Source organism: Tenrec ecaudatus, unplaced genomic scaffold (assembly GCF_050624435.1).
Source record: "Tenrec ecaudatus isolate mTenEca1 unplaced genomic scaffold, mTenEca1.hap1 Scaffold_148, whole genome shotgun sequence".
In the NCBI taxonomy this organism is placed as follows: Eukaryota; Metazoa; Chordata; class Mammalia; order Afrosoricida; family Tenrecidae; genus Tenrec; species Tenrec ecaudatus.
Genome location: NW_027457965.1, coordinates 384,336 through 401,099, shown reverse-complemented (window position 1 = coordinate 401,099; position 16,764 = coordinate 384,336).

Here is a 16,764-nt window from a genome sequence, read left to right as displayed (position 1 = left end):
GGTGCTCTATACCAAAGCAGGCAACCAACCAGATTTCTGTGACACTCCTGTTGCAGCGGGCACCTTTGCATGCCACCTGTGGCAACCCAAGCCGTCATGGGCCACACCATCATGGATTCTTGTGAGATCACCCAGTAAAGCACCATCCTCGTGGATCCACAACAACCCAACCAGCATCTCCGGAGAGGCCCATCCAACTTGTTGACTAGGGAAAGAGTGAAGCCACAGGAGGATGAAGTGGTTGGCTAATTCCACAGTGAAATTAGCTGTAGCAGTTCGAAGAAGCTTTCCTATGAGTCTCCCAGAGAGAGCCAGTGCTCTTTGACTCCCTGAAAAATGGCACCTGGCTCCTCTAAAACAAACAGCAATCAGGCCCAATGACCTCAACAAAAAAACATGAGAAACAAACTTCAATGGCAGAGATGTCCTGAACCGAACGACATGCATAGAAGAAGCAGATATTTATCTGCCACATAAAGAATTTTTCAGAATACTTCTTGCTGTAATACAGGATATGAGAAAAACAATACAGAAAAAAGATGAAATGAAAGAGGAGATTAAGTCCATACACCAAAGGGAAATACAAGAGATCAGGGAAGAGATAACAAAAACTAGTAGCAGACACGCAGACCACGAGAATCGACTGGAGGAGGCAGATAATTGCACCAGTGACCTAGAGGACAGCCAAGGAGACTTTAAATGCGAACAAAAATCTAATAAGATCATTAGTGAAGATGAAGAGAACCTAAAAGCTAGGTCTGATGCTATGAAGTGGAACAACATTAGAATTATTGGATTACCAGAGGAAGACACCACAAAGAAGTCAACTGCAACAGAGAGGAAATTCTTGGAGGAAAACTTCCCGAGCTTAATGAATGAAAACCTGGCAACCATTCAGGAAGCTGAAAGAACACCAGTCAGATTGAAACCCAAGAAGAAATCAAGGCACATCATACTTACTATCCAACTTTGAGGAAAAGGAGAAAATCATGAGAAGAGCTAGGGAAAAACAAGCAATCACATAGTTTCCCAAATAAGAATATGCTCAGACCTATCATGTTTCCCCAAAAGTCAGACATCCCCCCAAAATAAGACCTACTTACAGTTTTGCCTCGGGCTGAAATATAAGGCATCTCCCAAAAATAAGACCTCCCCAAAAATCAGCACCCCCGAAGCTACCGTAACTCTGGACTCTGGATCATAGTGGTGGGCACCACCACGCAGCTCACTATTGGCTGCAGCGCAGTCAGAGCAGACAGGTAGTACGAGGTCTCTTTTAATAAAACAATAAACAATAAACGTGTACCACATTCTTCTCCATGGAAAAATAAGATATCCCCTGAAAATAAGACCTAGTGCATCTTTGGGAGCAAAAATTAATATAAGACACTGTCTTATTTTCGGGGAAACAGGGTATCAGAGAACACTATGAAGAAGAGGAGAGAGTTGTTGAGTAACATTGCAAAAATTGAAGGAAAATAATGCAAACCCAAGAATACTCTACACAGCCAAATTACTGATCAAGATAGATGAAGAAGTAATTGTCTTGTTAGAGAAGGAAAAACTCAAAGAATACATTAGAAGAAACCCAGCCTGGATCCTTGTCGATCCAGTATAGGCAGAAGAACAGCACTCACCAAGCATAAGTAAGAGACTGCCACAGAGAACAACCTCACCCAGAGGGAAACAAAGAGAAAACAGCCCCCAAGATAGCATTGGATTAAGGGTGAAAAGAAGTCAAGAATGAAACACACACACACACACACACACACACACACACACACACACACACACTACATTAAAAAGAAAGGGAGGTGGGAAAACACCCAACACAAAAGGTGTAAGATGACATCACAGAGTCCACGGATGGAAATAATACCCCTGAATATCTATGAACTAAACTCAGGCATTAAAAGACTAAGGCTAGCAGACTAGTTTAGACTAGTTTAGAAATACAACTAATCAATCTGCTGCCAACAGGAGACACATGTCAAGACTACAAACAAAACTAGGCTGAGAATCAAATGCTGGAGAAAAACATACCAAAGAAACAGCAATTAAAAAAAAACCAAGGGTTGCAATCGTAATCTTGGATAAAACTGACCTCAAAGTGCAAACCATAAAAAGAGATGAGGAACACTATATAATGCTCAAGGGAGCAGTAGGCAAAGAACCACTAAGCATTGTAAACATATTCCCCAAATGACAGACCTGCTGAATACGTCAAACAAATGCTTCAAAATATGAAAAAGGAAGTCACAGCCTCAACAATTATAGTAGGTGACTTCAATACACCACTCTCTGAGAAAGAAATATCACAGGGAAAGAAACTCAACAAGGAGGCCAGAGATCTAAACACTACAATTAGTCAATTTGACCTGATATATATTTACAGAGCTTTTCATGAAAATACAAAATATTTCACATTCTTTTCAAGCCCACATAGCACATATTCGAAGATAGACCACATGCTGGGGCATAAGTCAAATCTGCATAAATTTAAGCACATTGATATCATATAGACTTCTCTCACTGACCACTGTGCCATAAGGCTGGAAATCAGCAAAAGGAAGATGAATAAAACAAGGCAAACACTTGGAGGATGAATAACTCTCTACTGAAAAAGGAGTGTGTACTGGCTCAGATCATAGATGAAATTAGGAAATTTCTAGAAACCAATGAGAATGAGAATAAGACGTACCAAAACTTATGGGACACAGCAAAGGCAGTTATCAGAGGAAGTTTCATAGCAATACATGCACACCTGAGAAAGGAAGAAAGCCATATGATTGATATGCTGGCACAAAATTTACAGCAACTAGGGCTGAGTCAACAGCACCATCGTGCTAATAGCAAAAGAAAAGAAATAATAAAAATCAGGGCTGAGATTTAGGAGAGGGAAAATAAGAAAACTATGGAAAAAATTAATGCTGCTAAAAGTTGGTTCTTTGAAAAGATAAACAGAATCAACATATCGTGGGTAAACCTAACCAAAGAAAGACGGGAACAAATTTCAATAGCAAGAATGAGGGATGAAAGAGGGGGCATTACAACAGACTCTAATGAATTCAAAATGATAATTAAAGAGTATTACGAAGGACTGTACTCCAATGAATTCAACAACTTGGAAGACATGGTCAAATTTTGAAAAACAATCCCTCCCTCGAATTTCCCAGAGGAACATCAAGAATGTCAATAGACCCATAGCAATAGAAGAAATAGACAAGGATATCAAGGGATTACCAACCCCAAATTCCCTGGACCAGATGGCTTCACAGGACAATTCTACCAAGCATTTAGGGAAGAAATGACACCAATCCTACACAAAATCTTCCAGAACATAGAAAAGACGGCAACCTCTTGAAGCAAGTATAAATATGATACCCAAACAGGGCAGGAATCCTACAAGAATTGAGAACTACAGACCAATATTCTTAATGAACACAGATGCAAAAATTGTTAACAAAATACTTGCCAATAGAACACAAATGTATATAAAACGAATACCATATATACTTGAATATAAGCCGACCTGAGTATAAGCCTAGGTACCTAGTTATTACCTGGGAAACTAGAAAAACTGATGACTTGAGTATAAGCCTAGGGTGGGAAATGCAGGATGTGAATTAACACAGAGACCAGAGGGGAGAGACGGAGCGCAGCCACGGACACATCCTGACCAGTTCAGCTGCCAGCGTAAGTGAATCACTATGGGTGCTTCTGCAAATTGGAGCCTTCCACGTCATAGGATGGTTCTGATTGGTTAGATGTGAGTAACAAACATTCAAAGCCCTGCAGTATCAGTGGGGCTTTGAATGAACAGCGGAGGAACGACAATCACCTGTGAGATATTACACCTCGTATAAGTTAAACCCCAGTTTTTCAGCACATTTTTTGTGCTGAAAAATTCAGCTTATACACGAGTATATATGGTAATTCACCATGACCAAGCAAGATTCATACCAGGGATAGTTCAACATACGAAAGACCATTAGTATCATGTGCCACATTGACATGAAAAACTCTAAGAACCACATGATAATATTGATAGATGTGGAAAAAGCATTCGACAACATCCAACACCAATTCCTTTTTAAGACACGTCAGGAGATAGGAATGGAAGGACAATTCCTCAAGACAATACAAGCTATATATGAAGAACCAACAGCCAACATGGTAGTCAATGCAGAAAAGAGGAACACAATTCCACAGAAAAAGGGTCCAGACAAGGATGCCCCTTGTCCCCACTCTTATTTAACATCGTACTGGAGGTTTTAGCTCGCAGCATAAGGCAAAGGAGAGACATCAAAGGTATTCGTCTGGGGAAGGAAGAGGTAAAACTATCGTTATATGTAGATGACATGATTTTATAAATGGAAAATCCCAAAAGATCCAAAAGGGGCAGAGTGGCAGGATACAAGATCAACAAACAGAAGTCCACTGGACTGCTATACATATCAGCTAAAATAACAGAAGAGGAGGTCAAAAAGGTGGTACCCATCACAATAGCCAAGCACAAATTAAAATATCTAGGGAAATAGCAGACTAAAAGAACAAAAGATTTATATGAGGAAAACTATGGAACACTATTACAAGAAACCAAGAGTGATTCAGCAAATGGGAGAATATCCCATTTTTGTCGATCAGAAGACTCAATATAGTAAAGATGTCAGTTCTCTCCTAGGCACTATATAACTTTAATGCAATCCTGAGAGAATTACCCTCATCTTTCTTGAAAGAAATGGAAAAACTGATTACCAAATTCATATGGAGAGGGAAGAAGCCCAGAATTAGCAGAGACTCCCTAAGAAGGACACAGTGGGAGGGCTTGCTTTACCTGACTTTAGCACATATTATAATGCCATCATGGTCAAAACTGGGAGGTATTGGTATAATGACAGATACTTAGACTACTGGAAAAGAACTGAAAACCCAGAAATAAAATCATCAGGATACAGACAACTCACTTTTGATAAAGCCCCCAAAATATCAAAAGCAGGTACCCTCTTTAACAAGCGGTGTTGGAAAAAATGGATATCTACCTGCAGAAAAATGAAGCATGACCCTTATCTGACTCCATGCACAAGAATAAACTCAAGGTAAATCACAGACCTTGAGGTAAAACTCCAAACTATTAGGTCCATCAATAAGGGAACTGGGAGCAATCTGAGAATTTTGGCACTGGGAATACATGGGATAGCAGAAACAGGGAAGGACACAAATGCACATGAGTCACAAATTGACATGTGGGATACACTGAAGATAAAACATCTGTGTACATCAAAATAATTCACCAAGAGAGTAATAAGAGAGCCCACGGACTGGGAAAACATCTTTAGCCTGACACATCAGACAAAGGCCTTATTACTAAAATCTACAATACTCTGCTAGTTTCCAAAGAGAAAAAAAAACTAATTGCCCACCGAGGAGGTGGGCAAAGGACCTGAACAGCAGTTCCACAAGGGTACAAATCCGAATGCAAGGAGTTGGAAACAACCCAAATTTCCACCAACAAATGATTGGATTAAAAAACAGTGGTATATACATACAATGGAGTACTACACATCACTAAAAAGCAGTGATGACAAATACTAAGAGGACGCCTGGCCCTCCCACCAGAAGAACTTATTTCAAAAGACGGCATTGAATCTGCAGCTCCAGGAGAGGGACATATCTGATGGGAGCACATGGGTGATGATGAAGGGGGAGGAGGAGAAAGTGGAGCACATCCTGGCCCACCAGGTCTTGAGGACGATTATCCCGATTAGAGCAGCCAGTCCACAGAGAGGACCACATGGCCAGCCCCACTATGAGACATGACGCCCCTCACTGACCCATAGCTCTACCGGGGACAACACTGGAGACACAGTGTGGGAACTACGCCTGATCTGATCCCGCCACACCGAGGCAAAACACTAAGGGGGTGCAACAGAATAGCAAGGGAATGGAACGGCGAGGTCCTCAGGGAATGATGAAGGTGGACTTTGGGGCTAGGGTGTGGTACCCCAATTGATTGAACTGGAAAACACTCCTAAAGGCCAACACACAATCCTTGAACTAACTACAAACTTTTCTTTCTTGTGTTTTTTTTTTGTCATTGATTTATTGTTGTTGGTTGGTTGTATATTGTTCCTTGGTATTTTTATGTCTTGTTTTTGTGCATGTTATTATCTCCGCTGGTCTTTCTAAATAAGATAGGCTGGATGAACAATCTGGAGGATAAAACAACAGGACCGACAGTTCAGGAGGGACATAGGAGAGGTGGGGGAAAAGGTAGTGGTGTTAACAAACCCAGGGACAAGGGAACAAGTGATCTAAATCAGTGGTGAGGAGGGGCTGGGAGGCCTGGTAGGGCATGATCAAGGGTAATGTAACAAAGAGGATTTGCTGAAACCCTGGTCGGGACTGAGCATGATAGTGGGACAGAAGGAAAGTCAAGGGAAATAGAGGAAAGAGCTAGGAGACAAAGGGCATTTATAGAGGTTTAGATAAAGACATGTATATATGCAAATATATTTATATATGAGGATGGGTAAATAGATCTATGTGCATATATTTATACGTTTAGTATTAAGGTAGCAGAAGGACATTGGGCCTCCACTCAAGTACTCCCTTAATGCAAGAATACTTTCTTCTATTAAATTGACATTCTGTGATGCTGACCTTTTCAACGCAACTGCTGAAGACAAAGCGGGTGCATAAGCAAATGTGGTGAATAAAGCTGATGGTGCCCGGCTATCAAAAGATATAACGTCTGGGGTCTTAAAGGATTGAAGATAAACAAGTGGTCATCTAGCTCTGAAGCAACAAAGCCCACATGGAAGACGCACACCAGCTTGTGTGATCACAAGGTGCCAAAGGGATCAGTTATCAGGCATCAAAGAACAAAAAATCATAACATTTTGTGCTTGCCTCCATGATATGATCGCTGAAGACAAATGGGTGCATAAGCAAATGTGGCAAAGAAAGCTGATGGTGCCCGGATATCAAAAGGTATAGCGTCTGGTGTCTTAAAGGCAAACAAGCAGCCACTTAGCTCAGAAGCAACAAAGCCCACATGGAAGAACCACACCATCCCGTGCGATCACAAGGTGTTGAAGGGATCAGGTATCAGGCATCATCAGAACAAAAAATCTTACCATAGTGAATGAGGTAGGGGGGCGGGGTGCAGATTGGAGATCCAAAGCCCATTTGTCAGTCACCGGAATCCCCTTGCAGAGGGGTGTAGGGGAGGAGGCGAGCCAGTCAAGGTGTGATGTAGCAACAATGAAAAATACAACTTTCCTCTAGTTCCTAAATGCTTCATCCTCCTGCACTATCATGATCTGATTTCTACCTTGCAAGTCTGGCTAGACCAGAGGATGTACACTGGTGCAGATAGGAACCAGAAACATAGGGAATCCAGGGTGGATGATCTCTTCAGGTCCAGTGGTGAGAGTGGCACTACTAGAAGCGTAGAGGGAGAGTAGGTTGGAAAGGAGGAATCGATTTCAAGGATCTGCATTTGACTTTGTTACTAGGGGGTGGACAACAGAAAAGTGGGTGAAGGGAGATGTCGGACAAGGCAAGATATGACAAAATAATAATTTATAAATTATCCAGGGTTCATGAGGGAGGGGGAAGCAGGGATGGAGGGGACAAAATGAGGACCTGATGCCAAGGGCTTAAGTGGAGAGGAAATGTTTTGAGAATGATGAGGGCAATGAATGTACAAATGTGCTCTACACAACTGATGTATGTATGAATTGTGATAAGAGTTGTGTGAACTCCTAATAAAACAATTAGGCTTCCACTTACTCAATGCAAGAACACTTTGTTCTATTAAATTGGCATTCCAGGATGCATACATTCCCAACATGATTGCTGAAGAAAAATGTGTGCATAAGCAAATGTGGTGAAGAAGGCTGATGGTACGTGGCTATCAAAGCGTCTGGGATCTTAAAGCGTTGAAGATAAACAAGCGGCCATCTAGCTGAGATGCATCAAAGCCAACATGGAAGAAGCACACAGCCTGTCTGACCACAAGGTGCAGAAGGGACTGGTTATCAGACATGAAAGAACTAAAAATCATATCAATGGGTGCCCACCTCCCTGATACGATCAATGAAGACAAACGTGTGTGTAAGCAAATGTAGTGAAGAAAAGTGATGGTGCCCAGCTATCAAAAGATATAGCGTCTGTGTTCTTAAAGGTTCTAAGATAAACAAGTGGCCATCTAGCTCAAAAGCAATAAAGCCCACATGGAAGAAACACACCAGCCTGTGTGACCACGAGCTGTCGAAGGGATCAGGTTTCAAGCATCAAGGAACAAAAGATCATATCATTGAAAATGTGGGTGAGTGCAGAGTGGAGACTCAAAGCCCATTGGTAGCCAATCGGACACCCCTTAGTGAAGGGTTGTGGGGAAGAGATGAACCAGTCAGAGTGCAGGGTAGCAGCGATGAAACATATAACTTTCCTCTAGTTCTTAAATACTTCCTCTCCTCCACTATCATGATCCCAATTCTACCTTACAAATCTGGCTAGACCAGAGGATGTACATTGGTACAGATAGCAACTGGAAACACAGGGAATCCAGGACAGATGACTCATTCAGGACCAGTGGTGAGAGTGGCGATGCCTGGAGGGTGGAGAGAATGTGGGGTGGATAGGGGGAACTGATTACAAGAATCTACATATAGTCTCCTCCCTGGGGGAGGGACAGTTGAGAAGAAGGCGGTGGGAGACATCGGACAGTGTAGTATATGACAAAATAATCATAATTTATTAATGATGAAGGGTTCATGAGGTAGGGGACAGTGGGGAGGGAGGGGGAAAATAAGCAGCAGATATTAAGGGCTCAAATAGAAGGCAAATGTTTTGAGGATGATGATGGCAACAAATGTACATATGTTCTTGACACAATGGATCAAGAACATATTGTGATAAGAATTCTATGAGCCCCCAATAAAATGATTAAAAAAATAAGAAAAAAAGTAGTGATGAATGCATGAAGCACATTGGAAAGAATTGGAGGAAATTATACTAAGCGAAGTAAGCCAAGCAGAAAATGAGAAGTACTATATGAGTCTGATGAGGAAAGCTTAAAAAAAAAAAGTGCAAAACGGGCTTAGGGAAAAAACTATTGTATATAAACATTCCTGGGTTCAGGTTCAGGGAGTATGGCAGGGACCAGACCAAATCCAGGAATACATATGGTAGACAACTAAAAAGGAAGGGGAAAGAGAGAAAAAACAAATGAGTAGTTGGGGAACAGGGCACTAACTCCCCCAAGGGGAGTGTATTATTCATATCTTCTCAGGGAAAGAGGGACCAGACTACAAAGCGGTGCTCTAAGATGTGAATGCAACATACTGGCATGAAGCAGGGAACCAGTAGAGGGGTCTGAGAGACAGGCCCCAATCCCAACTATGTGGACAACCACCCCTGCCCCCTGAAGAATTTACCTTAGGGGCAGCACTGAAGCTACAGCTCAGGGAGAGGGACATGTCTGATCAGAGCACACAGGAGCAAATGAGGGGGGAGGAAGAGAGAGTGGAGCACATCCTGGCCCACCAAGACTTGAAGATGATATCCCTGCTCAGAGCAGCCAATAGCTAGAGAGGGCCATATGGTCAACCCCACTATGAGACATGACATCCCTCACTGGCCCATAGCCCTATAGGGGACAACACTGGATACACAGTGAGGGAATTATGCCTGATCAGACCCCACCACACCGAGGCAAAACACTAAAGGCGTGCAACAGAACAGCAAGGGGAGCAGAGCAAGGACGTCTCGAGGGAATACCAAAAATAGACTTTGGGGCCATGGTGTGGCACTCCATCAGACTCCACCAGAAAACACTCCTAAATGTCAATAGACCTTGAGCTATTTTCTTTTTTGTTGCTTTGTTTTGCTCTGTCTTGGTTTGTGCATAGTATTATCTCTGCAGGTCTGTCTAGATAAAAGAGTCTGGATAAACAATCTGGAGGAGAAAACAACAGGACCGAAGGTTCCAGGGGACATAGTAGAGGGAGAGGTGGGGGAAAGGAAGTGGTGTTAATAAATCCCAGGGACAATGGAATAACAAGTGATCCAAAATCAGTGATGAGGAGGGTGTAAAAGGCCTGGTAGGGCTTGTTCAAGGGTAATGTAACTGAGAGGAATTACTGAAACCCAAATGAAGGCTGAGCATGATAGTGGGACAAGATAAAAGTAAAAGGAAATAGAGGAAAGAACTAGAAGGCAAAGGACATTTATAGAGGTCTAAATACAGGCATGTACATATGCAAACATATTTATATATGACAATGGGGAAATAATCGATCTATGTGCATATATTTATAGTATTAACGTAGCAGATGAACATTGGGCCTCTACTCAAGTACTCCCTCAATGCAAGAACACTTGTTCTATTAAACTGGCATTCCATAAGGCTCACCTTCCCAACACGATCGCTGAAGACAACACAGGTGCGTAAGCAAATGTGGTGAAGAAAGCTGGTAGTGCCTGGCTATCAAAAGATATAGCACCTAGGGTCTTAATGGCTTAAAAATAAAGAGGCCATTTAGCTGAGAAGCAATAAATCCCACATGGAAGAAGCACACTACCCTGTGTGATCATGAGATGTTGATGGGTTCAGGTATCAGGCATCAAAGAACAAAAATATTATTATCACTGTGATTGAGGGGCAGTGCAGAGTGGGGATCCAAAGCCCATCTGTAGGCAAGTGGAGATCCCCTCACAGAAGGGTCGCAGGGAGGAGATGAGCAAGTCAAGGTGCTGTGTAGCAATGATGAAACATACAACTTTACTCTAGTTTCAATGCTTCCTCCTCCCCACTATCATCATCCCAATTCTACCTTACAAATCCAGCTAGACCAAAGGATGTATACTGGTACACACAGGAACTGGAAACAGAGGCACTCCAGGACAGATGACCCTCTCAGGACCAGTGGTGAGAGCGGCGAAACAGGGAGGGTGGAGGGACGGAGGGGTAGAAAGCAGGAACTGATCACAAGGATCTACATATAACCACCCCCTGGGGGACAGACAACAGAAATGTGGGTGAAGGAAGATGCTGGACAGTGTAAGACATGGCAAAATAATAATAATTTATAAATTTATCAAGGATTCATGAGGGAGAAGGGTTAGGAGGGAGGGGAAAAATGAGGAGCTGATACCAAGGGCTCAAGCAGAAAGAAATATTTTGAGAATGATGATGGCAAGAAATGTACAAATGTGCTTGACACAATGGATGTACGTATGGATTGTGATAAATGTTGTACGAGCCCTCAGTAAAATGATTAAAAAAATAAAAAGCAATGGATGGTAATTAAAATAGGAAAAATCCCACAAAGAATGGTGTCTTGCTAGGCACCCGGTTGAGTAGTACTGCCAATCCCATGGGTGTCAGGGTAGAACTGTGCTTCACAGGGTTTTCGATGGTGATTTTTCAGAAGTAGATCACCAGGTCTTTCTTTCAATATCCCTTTCAATGTGGGTGGACTCAAAACTGCCAGCCTCGCAGTCGGCAGTGGGATGCGTCAACTGTGTGCACTTGCAGCTCATTTCCCTTTCCACTGGGCAGCACGGATCTTGGAAGCAACATCCACAGTCATATTTATCTGGTGGCCTGCTTCTTGTGTGGTTCTTCTTATATTCCAAATAGGTATTCTGAAAATGTCCACTGCTGATAACAAGTTGATTCTGACTCACAACGACCATATAGGGCAGAGAACTACTTCTTTCGGTTTTTGAGGTGGAAAATCTTTACAGGAACAGACGGCTTCATCTCGCTCCCACAGACTGGCTGATGGGTTTTAACGACTGACCTAGATTTTAACAGCACCCAAACATAGCCACTAAGTACCACTAGGACTCCTTTAGACACATCCACACCACTCAGCAGTGTGAGAAAGCTGATGCCTGATATACAACGAGTCGAAGTCTCTCTGTCTTGAGATTTAGTAACACAAAACCTAGGAGCATAGTCCATTACAACTGGTAGAGATGTGTGGAGCCTGAGCTGGAGCAGCAGGGCCTTAGCACGTCTACTTGGTGGCTCTCTGGAAGGATGGAAGTCAGACTACTGTTTTTAAGTTATCACTTGCTTAAGTGGGTGGCTGTGGATGTTGAAGGTGATAAGGAATCTGGGGAAAGTCTTGTGAAGTAGCAAGTCCCCTCAGGTCTATCACAGCATTAAGAACAAAGGACTCTGGGTTTCTTACAGAGGCCACAGAAAGCCATTATGGTGTCCAGCAAAATACACAGCAGAAAAAAGTATCAAACCAAAGATAGCGGGTTACCATCTTATATTTCCTTTTATCAAAGGCAGCCTCACCAGGAAAATCAAGATGGACAGTTGGGGAAAAAAAAGAAAAAGCTGAAATGATGCTTAAAGAGAAAGAACATTTGATAAATCCATTGTAGTGTCCACAATAGCAGTAAAAACTGCCACTGAAAGCGATCTGACTAAAATCTTATATTTGCCAAGGGCAGCCTCATCGAGAAAACAAAGATTACCAGCTGAGAGAAAGAGAAAGAAAGTTAAAATGATAGCTAAATTGGAGGAAAATTCAGCGACAAAGGGAAGAAGCATGGTTGTTGTGCTTTGCAATATGCATTGTAAATTACAGTGAAACTTTACGCTAAAATTTGGAAAAGAATGGGCGCTACGCAGGGGGAAAGGTCATGCTATTTCTCCTTCTGTAGAATGAGTGTAAGACACTGAGTTCAGCCAACAAGCAAGGATATCCCTGTAGCAATGAGCCCATCTGGTAACCTAATCGACCTCAAGAATCATTCTCTTGTCAAATGAACCGGCAGTCATTGGAGAAATGGCTGATTCTGGGGTAAATGGCAGCAATGTACAAGGTAAATCTGGAGTATCTCAGGAACCACGTAATAAAACAACCAAAACAATGATGGTGCAGTGCAAAAACTTAGTAGATAGGTTGACCTGTCTGGCACAATTTGAACACCAGAAATCTAAGCACAGTAATGAATTATAAACCTTTGGTAATAAATCGGAAATTCTTTAATTCCATAACAACAGGTAAAAACCCACTGCCTTCAAGTTGATTCTGACTGTTCGTGTCCCTATGGGAAGAGTAAAACTGCTCCCCATGGTTTCTTGGTTTCTTTTTTTACCCTAGAGTTCTGAGAGCGTACATGTTTATGGGAGCAATAGCTTGATCTTTCCCCTACAGAGAAAGATGGATGTGAATTGCTGACTTGTGGTTAGCAGTATCACACCAATCTGCACCACCAGGGCTCCTTATACCAATATGTGACACACGCCAACCGATAGATGGCATCGCCCTACTTTAATTAAAAAGGAAACAACAGAAAAGCACTAAGTCAAGGCATTTCTTTGAAACAGGGAAGAAGAGTCCCAAATAACCAGAAGCCTTGGGAATTTGGCAATACCAGACCAGCCCTACATGTACTTAAGGAAGTTTTCTAAATGGAAAGGAAAGAACATTAATCAAACACTCAAATGTACACAAAGGGGGAGGAAGGAGTCAGACAGAGATCTCAGAAAATAAGTACATATTACGACTACTGGATGTAGGGTGTACATTACTGTCACTGGAGGTTCACCAACAGAAAAAGGAGAGGGAACAGTAAACCAGGAATACTTAATATTTCACATTCATTGTTGATTGCATGCTAAATGTTACTGTAATTGCATGTTGTATAGTATAATATTTGTAGTAACCACTAAGAGAATATGTAAAGAGGAATTAAAGCTCATAACAAAAGATGCTAAATACAAAAATAACAGGAAAATTGATAAAAACAGAAACCAGATAAAAGAAACTCAAAATCCAATTAGCTAAAAGAATGAAGAAAATGTAAATAGCCAAAATATTTACACAAAAGGCAGAGTGATAGACTGGATAAAAAACATGATTCATCTTTTGTTACCTACACAAAACACACATTCACATTAGGACACAAACTGACTGAAAATAAAGGATGGAAAAAATGTTCCGTGCAACCAGCACCCAAAAAAAGGAGTGTGGTCATACTGATAAAGGCTATTACATAATAAAAGGGCTAATACTTCAAGAAGATTCAACAATTATTAGCATATATTCACCTAACCTGTCCAAAAACATGACACAAACACTAATATCAAAGAAAAAAATTACAGTGCCGCTATTAATATTTGTAGTTTTGAAACCTTCAATTTCAGTTCTCAACAGAACATTTAAAAAGTGAATCAATAAGGACATTAAGAACATAAAGAAAATCATAAGCCAATTTAACTTAGAACACTCCATCCATCATCAGCAGACATTTTCACAGGATAATTTTTCCAGAACCAACTACAGATTATGCCACAAATCTCAAGTTTTAAAACATTAAAATCATACAAAGCATACTTTCTGACCATAATGGTATGAAGTAAGAAATCAATCACAGGAAGAATAAAAATGAATAATTATTATTATACCAAAATTAAATATTGTACGACTAGAAAACAATTTCTCTATGTAAGAAATTAAAAGTGAAATAAAAATATACTTGGTATCAAATATAAAGGAAAGCACAACATACCAAATCCTTTGTGACACAGCGCAAACCATTCTCAGAGGGAAATTCATAGCAATACATGCCCATATTTAAAAAGATGGATGAAAATCAATTGTTTAAATGAAAACTTGAACAAAAAGGAAAGGAAGAGCAAGAGGCCAAAGATACTAGCTGAAATGAATAATAAATACCAATGAGAAAGAAATGAAATAGAATACAGTTAAACAACAGAAAAAAATCAATCAAACCAGAAGTTGGTTCTTTGAAAAGAATCACTGAAACAAACTACTGGATATACTGGGGGGGGGGGGGGGGGGAAGGGTAAATAATCAAAAGAAATGAATCTGGAGACAACACAACATATTCATTGAATAAAGAATCATAACACTATGAAAAAGAACTGCAACAGATTTGAAAGTGCAGATGAATGGGACAAATTCCTGAAAATATACGACATACCTAAACTAATATGAATAGAAATAGGTTTAAGCAGAGTAATTATGAAATAAGCAATTCAGAATGTGATTAACCCCCTGCTCCACCCCTTCAAAAAAGACCAAAAATATATATAAAAAGAAAAGTCAATGGCAAGATGGCTTCACTGGGATATTTCATAAAAAATTCAGAAGTGCTGACACCAGTTCTATAGAAACTTTTAAAAACATTAAAGAAAGGGGACTAGAACATGTCCAACTGAACACATACACACAGGTAGATCCTTATGTAACAACCAGGATAGACTAGGCCCTAAGAAAAGACAGGTGGCCTGTGATCTCAGACAATGGCTTGAAAGTGAAGTAAAAGGAGGCTTCCATATATCAGAGACTGTGGGAGCAAGCAGAGAAGGGAAGGAAAGAGCAGGTCCACTGAAGAGGCGCCCAGTGGTCTCCTGCTACCCATCTGTAGCTCCATTCTGCACTGCTGGCTACAGCAACCCAGCTCCACTCCTCAAAGACTATCATTGTGAGCAGGGTCCAAAGCTTCACGTGTAATAAGCACGCAGGTCCCATGTGGCTTCCAGCTCTCCAAGCAAGCTGGCCTGCACAGTTCCCGGAGCATAGGTCCCAAAGGACCAGCCTAGGCTATCCCAAGGACAAACTTGGCACCATGATGGTTTTCCTGAAGATTGCCTGTGCTTTGACGGACTATGTTAAGAAGCTCTAGGCCTTAGGGAAGAATACACTCAAGTACAGTGTTCCTCCCCCTCCCAACTTTTCTTAGTACAGCCTTTTACTGCCCAAAGCCTTTTTTCCCTCCCCCGTCCCTCTTCTATTATTCATTTCTGGCACTACTCAACAAAGTCATCGACTCCCACAAAATCTAGCAGCCCTCCCAACCGTAATACCCGGCCACGATGCTGCAGTGGCAGCAGTCACTCCTGATTCATCAGAAGAAGGATTAACAAATGAACAACACTCAGATCTCAAGGAATTTTCTTAAAAAGAACAGGCTCTGAAACTATCATAAATTGAATTCAGAAAAATGTTGTCATGTACTTTCAACAAAGAGTCTGCGAGAACAATGGTCAGAATAGAAAAGCTAGATATCTTCAACAAAAACCTCTAAAAAGAAATGCAGAAAATATTAAGATAAGAGAATTAGGCAACAATTTAGAAGAACAGAGTAAGAGAATTGAAGAAATGGAAAGCTGAATTGGTGAGTTTGAAGGCATATCTCTTAACTCCAATTTATGAGTGATACAATCAGCTAAAAGAACAAAAGAATCTGAAGAAAACATAAGAATGAAGTGGGATTCTATCCATATAAGAAATTCCGGAATAATACTTCCTTAACAGAACAGAGGAGGAGAAAATAATTCTCCAGGAAGCAGAGAGAACCCAAAACACCACAGATCCCAAAAGAAAACACTGGAACATATTGTCGTTGAAATTTCCAAGACAGAAACAATTAGCAGGCTGAGAACAGCTTGGAAAAATTGTTTTAATTCATTTACAAAAACACTTTTATTGGCATATGACTCACATGCCATACAATAGCTCAATTATATTAAGATAAATTGTAATAATCATTATCACCACAATCAATTTTAGAACATTTTTTCTTTATTGTATTCATGTTATTTCCCCCAACCTCCCCTGCCATAGCCCCCAAACCATTGTCTATATAGATTTAGTTATCCTGGATTTCATATACAGAAAAATGTATTTTTAAAAGCCTAACAACAATAACAAAGAAAACAGATTAAAAAAAGCTCTAGAAAAGAAAGCAGAGGTTAAA